The following is a 19,199-nucleotide window of genomic DNA, read 5'->3' as shown; positions in this document are numbered from 1 at the left end:
TACTCCTTCTCCCCATTTGGGAGGCACTTCTGAGGGCCAGGTTCTGTGTAATCTCCTCCTGTACGGGGACCTGGATTTAGTGACTCACTTCTAGGGACTAGAAGGCTCAGTGTTTGACCTTGTTGCTCATTTGTGAGAGTCACCTCACTCTGGGATCCTGGAAAAGTTATCTTAGGGGTCTCATGGAAAACCATGAACCCGCTCCCAACACAAATGTACATTATGCTCAGCACATTTTTGAGAGGTTTGTGAGCCCCTTCCTAAAGCCCCATCTTGGAAACTTCCATATATGGTCCAAGGGAAAGGGTAAGTTTCCTGAAAGATTAATATCTTTTTTAAATAGCATTGAGAATTCACCATCCACTAAGTGGGACTCAAGTCCCAGTGCTGGTAAGAGCTGGACCAGGGTTTGAATGCAGCCTATCTGGTTCTAGACTGTTTCTATATTTGTTGTTTCTTATGCAATTTGTGGAGGTTTTTGTTGCTCGTTCTGCTTTGTCTTAGGTATATTCTACATGAAATGAAATGCACAGGTCTTAAGAATACAGTTTCATAAGTTTTGACAAATGCATATAGTGTGTAACTCTCACTCGCATCAAGGTAAGCAACATCTCCTGCATCCCAGAAAGTTCCCTCATGCCCTCTTCACTCAGTCTCCTTCCTGCTCCCCCAACCCACACTGGGCAATCATTATTCTGACGGCTGTTGTCACAGATGAGTTTTGCTGCTTCTTGACCTAAATCATGTAAGTGGATTCGTCAATACAAATACTTCTGTGTCTGTCTCCTTTCACCCAGCATAATTTCCGTGTGACTCATTCATACTGCATCTATTTGAAATTTATTCCCTTTTATTACTGAATAGAAATGTACTGTTTGAATATACCATAGTTTGTTTCTTCATTGTCCTTTGATACATACACGGGTATTTTTATTTTTTTGGCTCTTCTGAATAAAGATGCTACAAATATTCTTGTCAAGTCTTTCATGGACACACATAGACTTATTCTTTCTTGGGTAAAGACCTAGGAATAAAATTGCTCAGTCGAAGGGTAGGTACATGTCTACATTTGTTAAAAACTTCCATACAGTTTTCTAAAGTGGTTGTATCACGTTCTCTTTGGTTTCACCTTCAATATTACATATGTTTCAAACCATCTCAAGTACTTTTTGGAAGTGCGTGGGTTTTAAATGAAGGGATGGATGGATGACCCAACAAACTGCTCACCCTCCGACCTAACATGGAGCCAACTGGAAGCCCTCAGCTCACTGGCCTCATCCTCCTGCCTTTCTCCAACTAGTGGCGCTCTGTTTGTGCAGCAAACCATGCCAAGCACCCCTGGGTTACCCCCCCTTAGCCCCTCCTGGGATTTCAACCACATACCTATTGCAGATGCTTTGGCAGCCAAGCTAACCCTAAAGAAACAAAATTCCACTCACCAGGGGAGGCAGGAGGGAGAGACCCAGGGGGTGGTAGAATGAAATAATTAGAGAAGATATGAGTGGAGAGGGTCTTGGATCTCTGGAAAAGGAAGAGAAATCAGGGTAGATCCTCAGGCTTACCTCCAGAGGTTTCAAATGTATTCTGTTTTCTGTGTGGAAAGAGCTAGAAGCCGCAGGTCCGATGGGCTGTGGGCCTGGGCACCCTGAAACCAGCAGGGTCACACCACCGTTATCAGCCCTTGTGAGCAAATGAAAAGAGGTAGCCTTTCTTTGTCTGGAGCAGAATGGGAGCTGGATCTCAGGTCTACTTGTCCTGTAAGCGGTGGCCCTGGGTGAGGTCCCTGGTCTGGCTGACATATCCTCTTGGTGGCAATCCCCAGAAGGAGCCACGATTGTCACTGACATGGGTGGTCTGTGCAGACAGCCCCACCCAAGACGTGGGTTGTACGTGGGCTGTGTTTCTCTAACCATGGTGTGGGGTCTGGGTCCTGTCCCCTTGTAGCCAGTGGAAACACTATAGTTCCCTTATGATTGATCCCAAACCACGAAGAATTGCCCAGATTCCTGGCAAGGGTTTAGGAAAGGAAGCTCACTGGCCTTCTTGCTAACACAATGCATGCAAGAAGAGTTTCAGAACCCCGATTTTTGCTTTTCACACGTCTGACATTAAAAAACAGAGTAAGGTGGCCTCTAATGTTAAACATCCGATATTTGGAAAACTATTTCAAAATGTTCATTATAACACAATGAGCACAGACTCTGGAGGTGGCCTGGTTGGTCCCACCATTACACAATGGTGTGACTGGCGGGTTCTTTCACTTCTCTGAACCTTGACGCTCTTGTCTTTCAATAAGGACAATACCTACTTTCTACAGTTGAGGTAAAGATTAAACAAGATACTGTATGTGAAACACGAGGCCCATCACAAGTGAATTGTTAATAGATCGGACATCTGAACAGCTGCTTCTTCCTTTGATCTAGATGCTCAGATAGAAGAGTCTTCAAAAGTTACAAATGAAAAGAAAGCAAGTGAACCAATGGTGCTTCTAGAAGATGTTGAAAGACCGAAGATGGGCCCAATGACCCCTTCCCTGGAAAAGGCTTCAGCCCAGCATCCCCGTGAGCAGCACTGAGCTGTTTGTCTCTTCAATAGGGTGACTCTGAAATAATGATGCTGGCCAGCACTGCTCCTAATTGAGTTTTAATTATAGCACTTCCAGGAAGAATGAAGTTAAACCTCTGTTCTCCTTGCATAATTAAATTTAGGTTAGCATATCTGGAGAATTCTTATCCCACACATGTACCACTTCTCCTTGTCTGAAGAGGGATTTCAAAATTGGACATTGTTGTTTAATGGATGAAGTTTAAGAATGACACATGGGCTTTGCTCCTCTTTAATTACGAATGGTTAATTGTAGAGAGAACCTAATTAGATTGCCACCAGAGGGAGATGTAGGTGGAGATGAGCCGGATCTCTTCATTAGGTATGGTTCTAAGGAAAGAGGAGCCAATAGGAATTCTGTGGGACTCTGGGGGCTTCTAGGCAGGGCCCACTCTGCATGGAAGGGAGCTGCCTTGGTGGGCCTGTTGGGTGCCTTTGAGTACCTCTGTGCCAAACACTGTGCTGGCTCTGAAAGCAGCCCAAGGAAAGCAAAAGGCATGGTCCCATTGCTTGAGGTGCCTCCAGTGGGTCAAGGAGACAAAGTAAGCACGCCCAAGGCAGAGGAAAAGGAGAACTTCATGAAAGCCTACGCCATGATGTACTGATGACAAGTTCCCAACGGCTTGTGAGAAGTCAACTCACTGGGGATGGCAGGGACTTGCAGAAGGCTGTGTGGAACCCAAGTTCACAATTCAGCTCTCCCAAGTACAAGCTCTTGGACATAGGACTTAACCTATCTGTGGCCCAATTTTCACCTGTAAAATGGCACCCACCTCACAGAGCGATAGTGAGGAATGAAGGCAGCAAAATGCTGACCGCGGGGCTTGGCATTTCTTTTGTGCTGATAAAAACAAAACAAAACAAACAAACAAACAAAAAAACCAACAGTAGCTGTTCTTATGACTACAGACTCTCCTGGTTCTGAGGATTATGAGATGAACACACCTAATCCTCATGTGAACAGATGTTGTTTTCCTTTGAGGTTTAGAGGAAGGACCTATGACCTAAACTAGGGGTGAGCTTCATAGTACCTGTGCACGTGTATGGCGGATGGAGGACCCCATGGACAAAGTTTATGGAGGGGTGCTCCAGAAAACTGGGACTTGGGACTGATCTATCTCAGCTTTCTGAACCTCACACACCGTGGGTCCCTGGGGACGGCTGCTGATCTACTTGGACAGAGTCAGTCACCACCGCCCTCTGCCATTTTGCTAACAACTAGAATGTCTGTTAAATGAATAGTGAATTCATTGAGTAGCCCAGTGGTTTTCAACCAGGGATGATTTCTCCCCCCTTCTCCAAAGGACATATGGCAACATGTGGGAACATTTTTGGTTGACATGACTGGAATTGGGCTGGGGTCGCTACTGGCTTCTAGTGGGCAGAGGCCAGGGATGTTGCTAAACTGCTTACAGTGCACAGGACAGCCCCCATCCCCCCATGACAAGAAACTGTCCAGCCCAAAATGTCAATAGAGTTGAGGTTGAGAAACCCTGGAGTAACCTATCCTGAATCCAGGGCAACAAGCCTGGGAGAGCAGTCTCTGACTCCCTGTCCAAGTGTGGCCTGAGGGATGTACCTCACAGACACCTGCTCCCAAGCAGCCCGCATTAGCAGACATCACCGGGTGTCCCACACCAGGAGTCCCTGCCTGTGGCTCTTCTCTTATAAATGGCCTCAGGGTAGCTGCCCACCGCATTGGTCATTAAACTGGCCAGGCTATGTGTTCTACAGTGTGGCCACCAGATGGCGATCTTGGGATGCTCTTTCCCAGGTGTTCTTGCACTTGAGTAGACCGGCTTCCCCAGAGGGCGGCGTTTGCTCCTGGTCAGTTATTCTAAGCACCTGGTCAGTTTCAGAAAGAGGGAATTTGCCAGGAAGGAGGCGTAAACTGGAGAAAGGGTTCAATATCCCCTTCTTGCTTAGCAAGTCTGGGGCACAGACAGCCCTGATCCCACTTCAACCTCCCTGTGATTATCCTGAATAGTTACAGAGCTCCACTTTATAAAATATATATATTTTATATATAAAAAATATATTTTTATATATTATATTATATTATATTATATAATGTAAATATAAAATACATCCTGTCATCCTGGTCTGAAAGACAGATGGGAAACCGGGTGATAGGAAATGGGGAAGTGGGCAGGCAGAGGAGCTGGGTGGTGGGGGATGGCACATCCCTGGGGCCACAACTCGTGCCTGACGCTCTGCACACCTTCTGTCCTTTGACCATACCAGCACCTGCCCTGTTGGGCCATTTTAAAGGGATGCCGAGTAACCGGCCAAAGTCACACTGTGGATCCAAGTCCAGGCCTCTCCATGACCCCAAGGAGCCTCTTGCCATCAGTGTGGGAGAGTTCCTCATCTCTAAACCAGGCGAGTGGATTGACAGCTGGCTACACTGGGGTGGCTATGTAATTCATTGCCTAAAGCAGGATACTTTGATGAGTGAGGAGGGGCAATAACTGGACAGTAGCTGGGACAACAGGTGCAAACCCCACACAGGTGCAAACCCCTAGCTAAGTTATCTTTCCTCTAATACCCCAGGCTTCTGAGACTTAAGCAGGACTTTTTTTTTTTTTTTTTCCAGCTTTTATGAATTTGGGAGATCATCCAGTGCAGCCCTAATTGAAGATCTGGGGGAAGGAGAGTAAGAAAACTAGAAAGGCTGGACCTTGGAGTACTGTCTGGGACCAAGGAGGCATGGTGTGCCTTACCTGTGATTCCAGGTCGGTGAAGATTCTGTGCATCTGGGGGAGACTGTGACCTATAAGAAGAGGAGTGCTTCTTTCCTAGTTTTTACCTGGACAGCTGCGGGTGTGTGGCGTTACTTCGATATGTGTGGGTAGTGTGTGTGTGCACCACCTCAATGATTGTGCTCCTGATTGTGAATGTGCCCTTATCAGTTTATTGCCTTACATCTGGCAATGCTTGTTTGCCCTGGAACTGAATCTTCTAAGTAGTTCTCCTTTGCCAACGGGCACGATGCTATGCTTTGCCAGTAGAGGGCGCTGGAGGTATGCTGCAGGAGGAAGGGGCTTGTCTTTCCCGTCCCCGTGCTGTTTCTTTCTTGCTCCTTCCTCCGGCAGGTCGTCCGTGGAGCCTTTTCCACCCCTGTGTGTGGCTTTCCGGTGAGTTCTGCAGGCAGTTTATTTGGCTTCCAGCGAGTTCAAGAACAACCCCTCAGGGCAGATTCCCAGAAGTTTCCTGGTGAATCTCACCAGTGCCCCAGCTAGCTTTCCAGAAAATTCAACAGTATTTCCTTCAGCAACTTCCTGGAAAGTTTTGTTGTCACCCCAGGGGTCCGTTTCCTGTTTGGCTGTCTCCATCTGTGTCAACCTCAGCAAACTGCACCATCCAGGAGGCCACAGTCCCACACTCTCCAACAAGCTCTGAGTCTCAGCGTGTGTGTGTGTGTGTGTGTGTGTGTGTGTGTGTGAGTGAGTGTTGGGGGCACGGGGAGGGGGTGCTCCCAAGTTTGTTTTTACCTGGGATACTCTGCCTTAGCCCTAAAGTAGGCCTGCTCCCTATATCTGCCAATCTGGATTCTTCAGAGTTCTCCTTACCCTTAGCAGTCAATGCCCTATTACTACATTTTGCTGTTAACTAGTTAATCATTTTTTACTTAACTTTTCCCGTTTAAAATCCTGTGTATTCTTGGTCTCTGGCCTCAACCAGAGAAAGTTCTTTGTCTTTCAGTATCTATCTGCTCTTGATATTCTTTTTGTGTTTGCCCTGTGTATCCATGGACTTGTTTATAGAAATACATCCAGAAATAAATTCTTTCATTCCAACAAGGGCAGGAGACATTCGTGAGTATGCTGAGTGGTTTCAGATAAGTGACCCTGAAAAGTGCCTCCAAAAAGCAATTCTCCCTCTGCTTTCAAGTTCCCAGTATTTAAAACAGTGTTGATTACACCACTTGGTAATAATAAGTAGACAAGTCATCTCTCCTTTTAGGCCTCAGGATGGATCTCCTTTTGTAAAATGAGAGGGTAGGATAAGGTATTCTCTAACATACCTTCAGGCTGTGGAAGTCTTAAAGCCCGTGACTGAATGTATGTTCCAGAACCTTCTATACTTTCTCACCTTACACAGATATAGAATCTTCAGTCTGGCATTCAAGGTTAGCTTTCTTTTCTTTTTTATTTCCCCTAGTAAAAGCGTCATTACCAATAAATGTACAACCACCTTAGTGCCTATTATTGTTTTGTTGCCACAAATGTGTAGCCAAAGAAGATTGTTGTATTAGTCATTTACCTTTTAGTGAGAATAAGTGTAGAAAGATCATCTGATCTAATATTCAACCTTTGTAGAGGAGATGAAGGAGGCCAAGAATGATTAATTGACTTGCTCAGGGCTGTGGGATTGGTTATGACAAAGCTAGGACTAGAACCCAGGTCGCCTGATGCCCAGTCGTTTCTTGAATTGTATTGCTCTTGTACCATCTTTTAAATCCCCTATCAGTTCTTTACTTGAGATCATGTTTGAATGGCAGTGGGAGGAGAAGTTACCATATTCCTAGGGTAACTAGGTGGGAGGTCATAATTTATAGGAGAAAAATACAAGGAGATTCTGAATGGGAGGGTAAAGGAATTCTGAAGGCAAACTGCCTCTTGCTGATGATGAATGCAAAATGTCTTCATGCCATTTACTTAAACCAAAGTATTTTAAGGACATATTTATTTATTTATTTATTTATTTATTTCAAAGATTTATTTATTTGAGAGAGAGAGAGAGCATGCATGCAAGCAGAGAAGGAGCAGAGAGAGAAAGAGAATCTCAAGCAGACTCCCTGCTGAACACGGAGCCCAACGCAGGGCTTGATCCCACACCCCTGAGGTCAGGACCCGAGCCGAAATCAAGAGTCAGACGCTTAACCAACTGAGCCACCCAGGCGCCCATTAAGGACACTTTTATTAAGGCTGAATCTCTCAAATATCTGATGGAGTAAGCAGGCTCTTCATTTATTTTTGCATAATCTAATCTAGTCGCTCTTAACTGGGGACAGATTTGTCCCCCAAAGGACATATGAAAATGCCTAGAGACATTTTTGATTGTCACACTTAATGAAGGGAATACTACTGGCATTTAATGGGTAGAGGCCAGAGAAACTGCTAAACATCCTAAAATGCACAGGACAGCCCCCCCACACACACACCCATACAAAGAATTATCTGCTCTGAATGTCAGTAGTGCCAAGGTTGAGAAACTATGATCTAATCAAACATGTTTCTTAAAATCATAGAAGCACAGAGCTGATAGTAGCCATCCTAATGGACATGAGATAGTTTCTCATTGTGGTTTTGATTTATATTTCCATAATGATTAGTGATGTTGGGCATCTTTTCATGTGGATTTTTTTTGTTTTTGTTTTTTTTGGCATTTATGTATCTTTTTTTCAAGTCCTTTGTCCATTTTGTAATTAGGTCATTCTTTCTTTCGTTGACCTGTGGCTCTTTATATATTCTGGATATTAATTCCTTATCAGGTATATGATTTGTAAATAGTTTCTCCCATTCTGTAAGTTGTCTTTTTACTCAGTTAATTGTGTCCCTTGATTACACAGAAGTTTTTAATTTTGATGTAGTTCAGTTAATATATTTTTACTTTTGTTGCCCATGCTTTTGGCATCATATCCAAGAAATTATTGTTAAATTTAATATCATTACACTTTCCCTGTTTTCTCCTAAAAGTTTTATAGTTTTAACCCTTATGTTTAGGTCTTTGATCCATAATGAGTTAGGTATATGGTGTAAAGTAAGGGTCCAACTTCGTTCTTCTGCATGTGATGTTCAGTTTCCCAGCGCCATTTATTGAAATGATGCTCCTTTCCCCATTGAATGATCATGACACCTTGTTGAAAATCATGACCGTACATGTGAGGGATTATTTCTGGGTTCTCTAGTCCATTCCATTGGTCTATATGTCTGTCTTTATGGTGATACAACAGTGTTTTGGTTACTGTAGTGTGTAATAAGTTTTGAAATCAGGAAGTGTGAGACCTCCAACTTTGTTATTTTTTCTTGCCTTAGCTATTTGAGGTTCCTTGAGACTCCATATGAATCCTAGGATGGAATTTTCCATTTCTGCCAAAAAATGCCATTAGGATCTTTTTAGGGATTGCACTGAATCTGTAGCCTGCTTTGGGTAGAATGGACATTTTAACAATATTGTCTTCCAATCCATGAACACAGAATGTCTCTCCATTTATTTGTTTCTTCTTCAATTTATTTGATCAATAAGTTATAGCTTTTAGTGTATGGATCTTTCCCCTCCTTGGTTATGTTTATTTGTAGTGTTTTATTCTCCTTTTTTTTGAATGCTATTATAAATGGAATTATTTTCTTAATTTCCTTTTCAGATTGTTCACCATTAATGTGTAGAAATGCAATTGATTTCTTGCATTTCCTGCAACTTTTCCCACAAAATTCATGTACTAGTTCTAACAGATTTTGTGTGTGTGTATGGAATTTTTAGGATTTTCTACATATAAAATCACATCACCAGCAAACAGGAATAGTTCTGCTTCTTCTTCTATTTGAGTTCCTTTTATTTATTTTTTCTTGTGTAACTGCTTTGGCTACAATTTGCATTACTATGTTGAATAGAAGTGGCAAGTGGGCACCTCATCATCTTCCTGACCTCAGAGGAAAAGCTTTCAGTCTTTCACCATCTATATGATGTTAGCTGTGGGCTTTTCACAAATGGCCCACATATTATTATGTTGAGATAGTATCTTCTATTCCTAGTTTGTTGAGTGTTTTTATCATGATAGGTTGTTGAATGTTGTCAAATGCTTTTCCTGTATCAATTGAGATTAATCTTTTCTCTTTTTTCTTAGTCATTCTAGCTACAGGTTTGTCAATTTTCTTGATCTGTTCTAAGAATCGATTCTTGGTTTCCTTGATTTCCTCTATTGTTTTTCTGTTCTCTATTTCATTTATCTCTGCTTTAGTTTTTTTATTGTTTCCTTTCTTTTGCTAGCTTTGGGTTTAGTTTGTTCTTTTCCTAGGTTCTTAAGCTATGAAGTCAGGTTGCTGATTTTTGAGTTCTTTCTTTTTCATTTTTAAAATGTAAGCCAATATGGCTAGAAATTTCCCTCTGAGCACTGCTTTCACTGCATCTCATAAGTTTTAGTATATCATCTTTTAATTTTCATTTATTTTAAGATATTTTCTAACTTCACTTGTGATTTCTTCTTTGATCTATTGGTTGTTTAACATGGCCTCTGGAGGAAAAGATAATCTGAGACAATCAGATCTCCTCCCTGAGGATCTGGACTAAGAAATGTTTATAAAATGAGTCCATTACTAGTAGGAGTTAAGGCTGATAGACTATGATGTAGAGAGAAGCCAAGATAGACCACAGACAATCTAAAAGTTGTAATAGAGTAGGCACAAGAGAAATAGAGAAGTCAGAGAGAAGAGTATGTGGCTCAGGAGAGAAACCATGGGAACCACCAGTCCCTCAAGCAGCCAAAGTTGCTGGTAGCACTCTGTGAAATTTCTCTGTTCAGTTTGAAATAACTTGACAATAATCCCCTCTCCCTAAGGCAAATTAAGTGAATCTCTGGTTGTTGTGGCCAAAACATAGTGTACACTATGATCTCAATTAAAATGCATTTTTTTTTTAAATTACTTGGAGAAAAGCCTGGAAGAGAAAACACCAGGTTGTCTACAATGGGTATTTCTATGGTGGGAGTGTGACTAGTGATATTAATTTTCTTCCTATACACTATTCTGTGGTTTCTACATTTGGGAGAAAGACTAGATGTTCTAGATGTCACCTTTATAAGCTGTTAACAAGAATGTAAACCCATCCATATACGGCACTCTTTGTCCTGCTTTTGGACACAAATGATCATTCTCCCTGTCTTCAAGGAATTTGTGACCAAGAATCAGCAGCCAAATCTGTTCAAAATGACTTGGGATGGCTTCTGGCAAGATGTTGTCACAGCATAGTTTTAAAATTTCTGGAAGTTCCTTATTAATGGAACTTGACAGCCAGGATAGCAAAATTTAAAATGCATCGACCATGTCTATAACAAAACTGAGTGAAAAGATATAACTTATGGGGGTTGCTGTAGGGGAGGGGGGTGCGGGGATGGGGTAACTGGGTGATGGACATTAAGGAGGGCACGGGATGTAATGGGTATTATATAAGACTGATGAATCATTGACCTCTACCTCTGAAACTAATAATACATTACATGCTAATTAATTGAATTTAAATTAAAAAATCTTCATTGGAAAAAAACCAAAAAACAAAAAAAAAACTGAGTTGAAAAGATATGCTCACAAACCCTGAAGTATAAGTAGGTGGAGACAAGTCGGGGACAGCTACAAGACCGCTTTGATCAGCATCTATTCAGAATGAAGACAAAGGGCCTCTGACGGCCCTGAGGACAGAACTCCAGAATCACCAAGTCACTCCCAGGAAAACACAGTGGGCCAATCTGAGAATAGCAGCTGAGCCTGGAAGGGGGTTCTGCAGAATCCAATTTGTGGGTGAGCACACAGAGACCTCAGTAAGGTCTGAATGTATTGGAGTAGTGTGGGCGCAGGGAACTCATCAGAAGCGAGTAAGGTATGGCTTCCAGGAAAAAGCCCTCCCCTGAGGAGAAGCTGCTGAGGGAGGAATTCAAATTGAGCAAGAAAAGGACACTAGAAGCAAAGGAAACAAAAGTTCCAAGGGGAAGGAAGTAGAAGAGGCAGATACTGCAAAATAGAAGGGACATTTTTTATTCTTTCACAAAAATAACATGAGGGAAGCCAAAAAAAACTTACAAAGTAATTATAAGGAAAAAAAAAAAACAGGAACAAAATAATGTCCCCTCAGAAAAGATGAAAGCTGTCTACAAGACATACCCACAAACCATGCAAACTATACTCTAATATTCCAAATAATTTTTAAAGTGGTAGAAAAGGGGTGCCTGGGTGGCTCAATCGTTAAGCGTCTGCCTTCGGCTCAGGTCATGGTCCCAGGGTCCTGGGATCGAGCCCCGCGTGGGCTCCCTGCTCAGCGGGAAGCCTGCTTCTCCCTCTCCCACGCCCCCTGCTTGTGTTCCCTCTCTCACTGTGTCTCTCTCTGTCAAATAAATAAATAAATAAAATCTTAAAAAACAAAAACAGGAAAGCTCAGAAATGAGGTCATTAAAGATAAAGATTTGGAAAGAGAAGTTAACATTCAGAAAAGAATTCAAAATACAGGAATAAATTATAAATGAATTAAAGTGAGCACCAGAGTGGCAAATGACAGTGGATAGCACCTTAGGACAAAAAGAATATAGAAAGTAGAAAATTTTAAATACGAAGAAGAAAATAAGAAAAAAAATTGTTTAGAGCATTCGAGAAAAAAAATTAAAGATACAGAAGATAATGGAAACAAAATCCAACCTATGTGTAAAAGGAGTTCATAGAGAAGACAAAAGCCACTGGACAGAACAAATACTATAATCTACAAATCAACAAACATTCTTCAAGGTAAGAAAACAAAACGATTTGAAACCATATATTGGAAGGCCACAGTACAAAACCTAGGAAAAGTGACCCAAAATGGCAACACTGAGACCTAGTCTAGAAAAACTACTGGATTTTAAAGGAAAAATAATCCATTGGGAATCCAGGAAACAAACAAACAAACAAAAAAACAAAACAGTGCCTTTTATAAGGAAAAAAATCAGATTGTCATTGGACTTTTCGACATCAACACTGTAGGTTTCTATATTCAGCCAAACTGAGCTTTGAGTAAGAGACTAGAACCCATTGTTTTCACCATGTAGCAACAGGGATGATATTGTTCTCATGGTCCGTTTTTCAGGAATGTATTAGAAAGCAACGTTAAACAACTAAAATAGTTGCCTGCAGAGACATCAATGCAAGGATGTGTGGTATTAATATAAATGTATATTAAAATATATGTATACTCTGAATCTGAAGTAAATGATGCTAATGCGGGACACAGTGCAGTGTGTAATGACTATGAGCTCTGACAATATAAATACAACTATTAAAAGGGGACGGGAAGAATATGTGAAAAATAGAATAAACTTGCTAATTGTCTTGGAGTTATTAAGTGAGAGTACAAAAATATTTCCATCCCCTAGATCAGTGCTGGAGGATAGAGAAAAGAAGGGGGAAAACACTGAACTAGACAATTTCAGTATTGTTTCTAGGGGGTAACCAACATAAAAGAAGTGATAAAAAAAAAGGAGGGGGGGACTAGCAGTATTATATGAAGATATTAGTCAAATATAGTAACCTGTAGAACAAAAATGCCAACCATCCTAAAAACAAAAAAATTGACAAAAGAGAGCAAATAAAATAGACCACATAGTAAACCATTCTTAAGAAACTCACAAACACTCAATGAAACAGAGCTGAGGCCAGATATATGGGTCATAAGACTTCGGATTGTCTAATAAAGCAGCATCCAATGCCATGCTTTCTTAGAGAGATGCACTTAAAACAGAGAGGCTCAGAAAGGTTAAAAGCAGAAGTTGGGATGCTTTAAAATAGAACAGGTGACTATTATATGAAGAATTGCAAATCAAAGAAATTAAGAAATGCAATTTGATACCTAGTAGAAATCATACCAGAATGCACCAAAAGAAATCCAGGACTATTTACTGTGTTGAAGTCTGCAATTCACAATGCGGATGAACGGCATTAATATCTATCTACATGCCCAGTTATACATCAACAGTGTTTATAAAGCACAAGCAACCAGAGATAAGAGGACTAGTAGACATATTACCAGGGGGATTTTAATATATCACTCTCAGTATAAGAAAGATCAAATGGACAAAAATTGGAAAGGATCATACAACATAATTAATAAGATAAATCTAAAGAAATATGTCAAACTCTGAGGCCTGACAAGAGGGAATACACATGTAACTTTCACAGTAATTGACCATGTCTTGGACCTCAAGGGAGACCTCCACATATCTGAAGAACAGATATCTTATAAAAACAACATTCTTCGATCATAATGCAGTAAAACTAGAAATTTATAATGAATCAAGATTTTTATGCCTGGAAATTTAAAAAGAAAAACAAAGTGCCCTTCAATAATTTTTGACTAAAAAGAGAAATACCAAACAAAGTTATAGAATGTCTTAAAAGTAATGAAAATGTCACCTATCAGAGTCTCTACAGTGTCTGCACAATAGATACTAGAGTTCTCTCTAAAATCAGGCAAAGCAGTTTTCACAAGGAAATTTACACTATTACATATCTCTATTGATGGAAATGAAAACATGAAAATAAACTGAAGACGAACTAAAAAACCTGGAAAAGGGGGAAAAAAATAAACCAAAATAAAGCAGAAGAAAGAATGACTGTATTTATCTTTTAAAAAAAGAAATCATTGTTAGAAGACAAGAGACCAGAAACAGCAGGATTTTAGAGATGCACACTGAACTGTTTTCGGATGGAGTGGTCTGTCCACATCTATCCTGGGCTGGAAAGTGGACGGGGAAATAGATGGAAGAAGGACCGGGTGTGGGATGTTACGTGGGGATCCCTTACAGTATTCTTTCACATTTACACATGCTGGATGATTTGTGTTATAAAAGCTAAGGAAAATTAAAATGAACTTGGATTAAAGGACTCCATGAATTACAAATATATAAGACATTAACAAATAATTATAAGGGTGAGTGTGTGAAAAGGAACTGGAAACAAGGACACATGTATTTAGATGAGAGAGCCAAGAAGAATGTGATTCTCCTCCAGGATCATCTGGTCAAGGTCATATAGTCTATTCACTTGCCTCTGTGCTGACAGAGGCTCGGTGATGATCCACTTCTTTGCACCTGTTCAGAAAAAGGACTGGCCACCACTGTGTATGACAGAAGACGCATGTGTGACAGCCTCCCTACTCTGGATCTAGAAAAGCACAGCATCCCCATTGGCCAAAGCTCCATTGTGACCTTGAGAGAACATCTGCCTGCCTCCCCTAATCTGTAAAATTATGGCATTGGGGTCTTTGATGGTTGAGGTTCTCTCCAGCGCTCACCTTCAACAATAGGATAAAGTGCAAATGCAGCAACCTGCTTTCTCCTTGCTAGCACCCCACTCCTGTTTTTTTTAAAGATTTTATTTATTTATTTGACAGAGAGAGACACAGCGAGAGAGGGAACACAAGCAGGGGGAGTGGGAGAGGGAGAAGCAGGCTTCCCGCAGAGCAGGGAGCCCGACTCGGGGCTCGATTCCAAGACCCTGGGATCATGACCTGAGCTGAAGGCAGACACTTAATGACTGAGCTATCCAGGTGCCCCTAGTACCCCACTCCTGCTGACGTTTCTAGAAGTCCAATTTGGAGAAACCTTTACTTTCCAGAGCAGGGCTGCATCCTAGCATGTGACTGCAGGATGCCAAGTACCAAACCTTGGCTGACCATGCATCATAATGATGGGTCTGAAGCATCAAGAAAGCATTGGTCTCGGTTTAAGAAGAGATAGCTTATATTAACTGAGTAAAACAAAGGAAGTCTTGATAACCAGAAGGAGAGGTCTCAATCATTTGAAAAGCCCCCCAGTAGGGAACCCCCCGCCCACCCCCAGTCTCCCATGATGCAGGATAAAAGGTGACTCCTCTCTGGGGATGAGCTTGGCCCCACTCATACATCTTTTGCTTGTTTCACTTTGATATCCTCAGTGACATTGGCACTTAGGTCTATGCAAAAATGTGAGAAAGGGACAATTTCATGTCTGAATGTCAGCTTAAAGCAAAAAGTTACACAACAGGGGCAGTCTGTATTTGAGAAATAATACCATCCTAATAAATGACACCATGGAGAGTGTGGCAACTCTGATTTCTAATGGAATCTGGAAGAGGGGCTCATTAGAGATTCAAGGCTTGTGGCTCAATTTAATTAAAATTTGAGCTAAGAGAGCTTGGAGGAACCAGCCCAACGAATGAGATTTAGGAGACGGAGGGGAGAAAGGGGCAGGATATTGACATGAATAAAAGAGACCTTAATTAAAGGATTAATGATGACAATAACAATAAAAATCACTTCATCCTCACTTTGTGCTTGCAGTCAGACAAAGCGCTTCGTGAGTCAGCACCAGCCTGAGGCTGCCCTTGGCGACGCAGAGGGACCGTGCCGAAAATACCTGTTCCTTTGGAAGTTCTGCAGAATTGAACGTTTGAGGCCTGATTTGACTGAATCATCCCCCTGGTTTTTCAGTTCATGGGATCTGTATGGATTTACCTGTCTCGTTTAAGAGGAGAGCCCTTCTGGAAGCCTTAATGGTGATTAAGATGCCCCTAGCCCCAAACTAAGCTATAAAATAACTGCAAGAAGGTCCAACAAAATCCCCCTTGCCCCTAGGTGGCCACTTGAATTCTTTTGAGGGGAAAGATGGAAAATCAAGTGCTTTCAAGATAATTTTTTTTAAAGATTTTATTTATTTATTTATTTATTTATTTGAGAGAGAGCGAGTGTGCACACACAGTGCAAGCAGGGAGGAGGGGCAGAGGAGAGGGAGAAGCAGACTCCCCCGCTGAGCAGGGAGCCCAATACGGGACTCGATCCAGGACCCAGAGATCATGACCTGAGCTGAAGGCAGAGGCTTAACCGACTGAGCCACCCAGGCGCCCTCAAGATAATTTTTTTTTTGATCTGTGTTGCTTTTGACCAAGGCTGTGATCTGTCTGTCACTCAGCAATGGGTGAGCAGAGTGGAAATGATGGACACTGTTGCCGCCTTGTCCTGAATGTGTTCCTTTGGTTGCTCACTGTTGTCTCTTCTGGGTCTTGGAACCAAGTCCATAACAGGGAGGACTGAAAAACAAAGGCAGGCAGCCATTTATTATTCACCTGGAGCACATCACAATAACAATTTATACTTGTGTGATTCTTTCTCTGTACCCCCTGTTCATTGCTCAGTAGGCAGGATTTGTAGGAGCTCAGATGAAGAATAGAATTCGCCCAGATCTCAGTATATTATGACTCGTATCTTACCGAGTTCCCCAAATTAGGACTCTGTTTAAGGTGAACTTCATGCAGAGATTCCAGTTAAGATGATAAATAAAATTTCACAAGCATTTAAACCTACAGAATCAATTATGAATATCTTCTACGACTATACCTGTAAGTAAACTCTGCAGTGCTGGGTTTCATTTAGACCACCAATCCCTCTGCACACAGCAAGCTGGCAGTATTCACGGGCCGGAAGGGGCTTGAGCTGGCTCCCCTTGCTCCTCGGGTCTGTTGTCATTTGCAGACTTGACCCAGACGTCCAGGTGGGCAGACTCTGAGAGCTGGGTGGTGCCCGCATGCTGAATCCCTCTGCGCCTGCACACCTCTGTTGTTCTTCATTTTCCCTTGTCCCTTCCTCCTTCTCTTCTTTCTCCTTCTTAGTCTCTTCTTCCTTCTCCTTTATCTTCTCCCTCCCTTCTCACATGCAGTGGAAATTAGTATGTGTTTCTCCTGTGGACTGCTTCTCACTGGAAGGGAAAGGCTGGTCTCAAAATTCATACCTGGAAACCCTAGCACCCAGCACTTCAGAGTGTGACCCTATTTGAAGACAGTGTCTTTAAATAGGTAACTAAGTTAAGGGTGCCTGGGTGGCTCAGTTGGTTAAGCATCTGCCTTCACCTCAGGTCAGGATCCCAGGGTCCCGGGATCGAGCCCTGAGTCGGGCTCCCTGTTCAGCGGGGAGTCTGCTTCTCCCTCTGCCCCTTCCCCCTGCTAGTGCTCTCTCTGTCAAATAAATAAATAAATCTTAAAAAAAAATAGATACTTAAGTTAAAATGAGGCCTTTGTGTGTGGGGGTGTGGAGTTCTAGATCCAAAGTGTCCTTATAAGAAGAGAACATTAGGGCAGAGACACACGTGCTTTTCCACCTGCCATCCTCAGCACATTCATTCCTCCCCTCAGCAGGGCAAAGCAGCGTCAGCAGCGCCAGCCATCACATCCTCTCCCAATAATATCCAGAGGTCAGAAGAGAGAATCTCTCTCCTCGAGAAAGAACATAACCTCTCTAGAACCTCTCCTTCCCCCCATGAAGTTTCCTGCAAGCCACCTTAGCCGGAACTGTGACACATGTCCACTAAACCGTCAAGGGAACAAGAATCAACATTGATTTGTTAGACTATGCAAACTCCATCCCTGGGGCCAGATGCGGGGCCCATCCTCCCCTGAAGCACGAGGCCACCTAGTAGTGTTTGCTAGAAAGGTGATCCTGGAAACTGTGTCTCCTATACCAGTCTTCCTCTCCAAGAGCTGGGGGAAAAGACTGATGGTGTTCAACCCTGACACTTGGTGGATAAGCACAGAGAGATTCAGAACTTCCTCCGACCCACCAGCAAATTCCCAGAAGAGAGGAGCTGTGTCTTTGGTCTGCTCCTCCCCATCAGAAGCAGTGCTATGGAGACAAGTCAGCACCACAGAGAACCTGAGGTCTCTCTCCAGGCAGGGTGGTATTAATATTGCTCACACGTGCAGATGCCGACATTAACCTCCCAGGTTCTCAGCCGGTGAGTGGTGCAAAGGCCCAAGATCCAGGACTTCTGCTTCTCGGTGCAATATCCATCCTTCCCCAGCTCCTGTTTGCACAGCAGCACTTGCTGATGGATTCATTAAAGTCTTGTTTACTACTCTCACTTTGGGAAATAAACTGACAGCTGAAATTATAACTAGATTTAAGACAAGGATGACAGACCTGGATTGGAACATATTAAGGGAAACTGGATGTTTGGGGACATCAGGAACACTCGGAATCTGATATCAGGAAAAACATCCCTATCATTGCATTAACTATTTCTCGGAGATCTGCAGCAGAGACAGAATTGGGGCCTGTGTCAGCCAAGAGGCCGACCTGGTGTGGTCATTCTGATCTCCTTAATCATCAGCATCCGAGCCAGGGAGTTTCTGATCTGAGAAGCACTTTCCCTGAAACATTAAAGACTTCTAAAGAGAGGGAGAGACGTCTTTTTGTGGGAGCAACTGTGTATGTGTGTATATTGCATGTGTGTGTGTGTGTGTGTGTGTGCATGTGTGAGCCATTTCCTCGCTGGCATTGGGCATGAGGAGCAAGGGTGCATGTCACCTCACCAGTTATCTTTCTAATACTGCAAACTCTACCCCTTATACAAAGTGAAGGTTTCCATTTCCTTCCCCCTCGGAATTCCCCAAACATACTTGATTTAGGGGACACTCTTCTAACTACGTTCCCATGAAACAAACCAGCACAGGAAGACCCAGGCCGACTCCTGGGGGATCTTGGTGCTGCCCCAGCATCTCAGCGGCTGCCCCTCAGTCATTGCTGGACTGCCCTGTTGGCTGCAAGGCAGCCAGGCCTTACTTCCTCCGACCAGCAGTGGGGAAAACCTGGGGAGACAGAGCTCACCTGTGGTCAGAAGGGTGAGGATTGCTCAGGGCAGAATTGGGGTGATGGCCAGAAGTGGGGGCACACCCTGGAGGGTGGGCTGCCTTGTGCCGTCCCCTTTGGACTGAGTTGGAGTTTCACTACCCCGTGGATATGACACTTGGGTTTGTCCAGGGCCATCACGGGGTCTCTGGGCCCGGGTCCTGTGGAGGATTGGCGGTCCAATGCTGGGGCGGATATGAATA

The sequence above is a fragment of the Halichoerus grypus genome, chromosome 4 (assembly GCF_964656455.1).
Source record: "Halichoerus grypus chromosome 4, mHalGry1.hap1.1, whole genome shotgun sequence".
NCBI classification, from domain to species: domain Eukaryota; kingdom Metazoa; phylum Chordata; class Mammalia; order Carnivora; family Phocidae; genus Halichoerus; species Halichoerus grypus.
Note: the sequence above shows the minus strand (reverse complement) of the source record.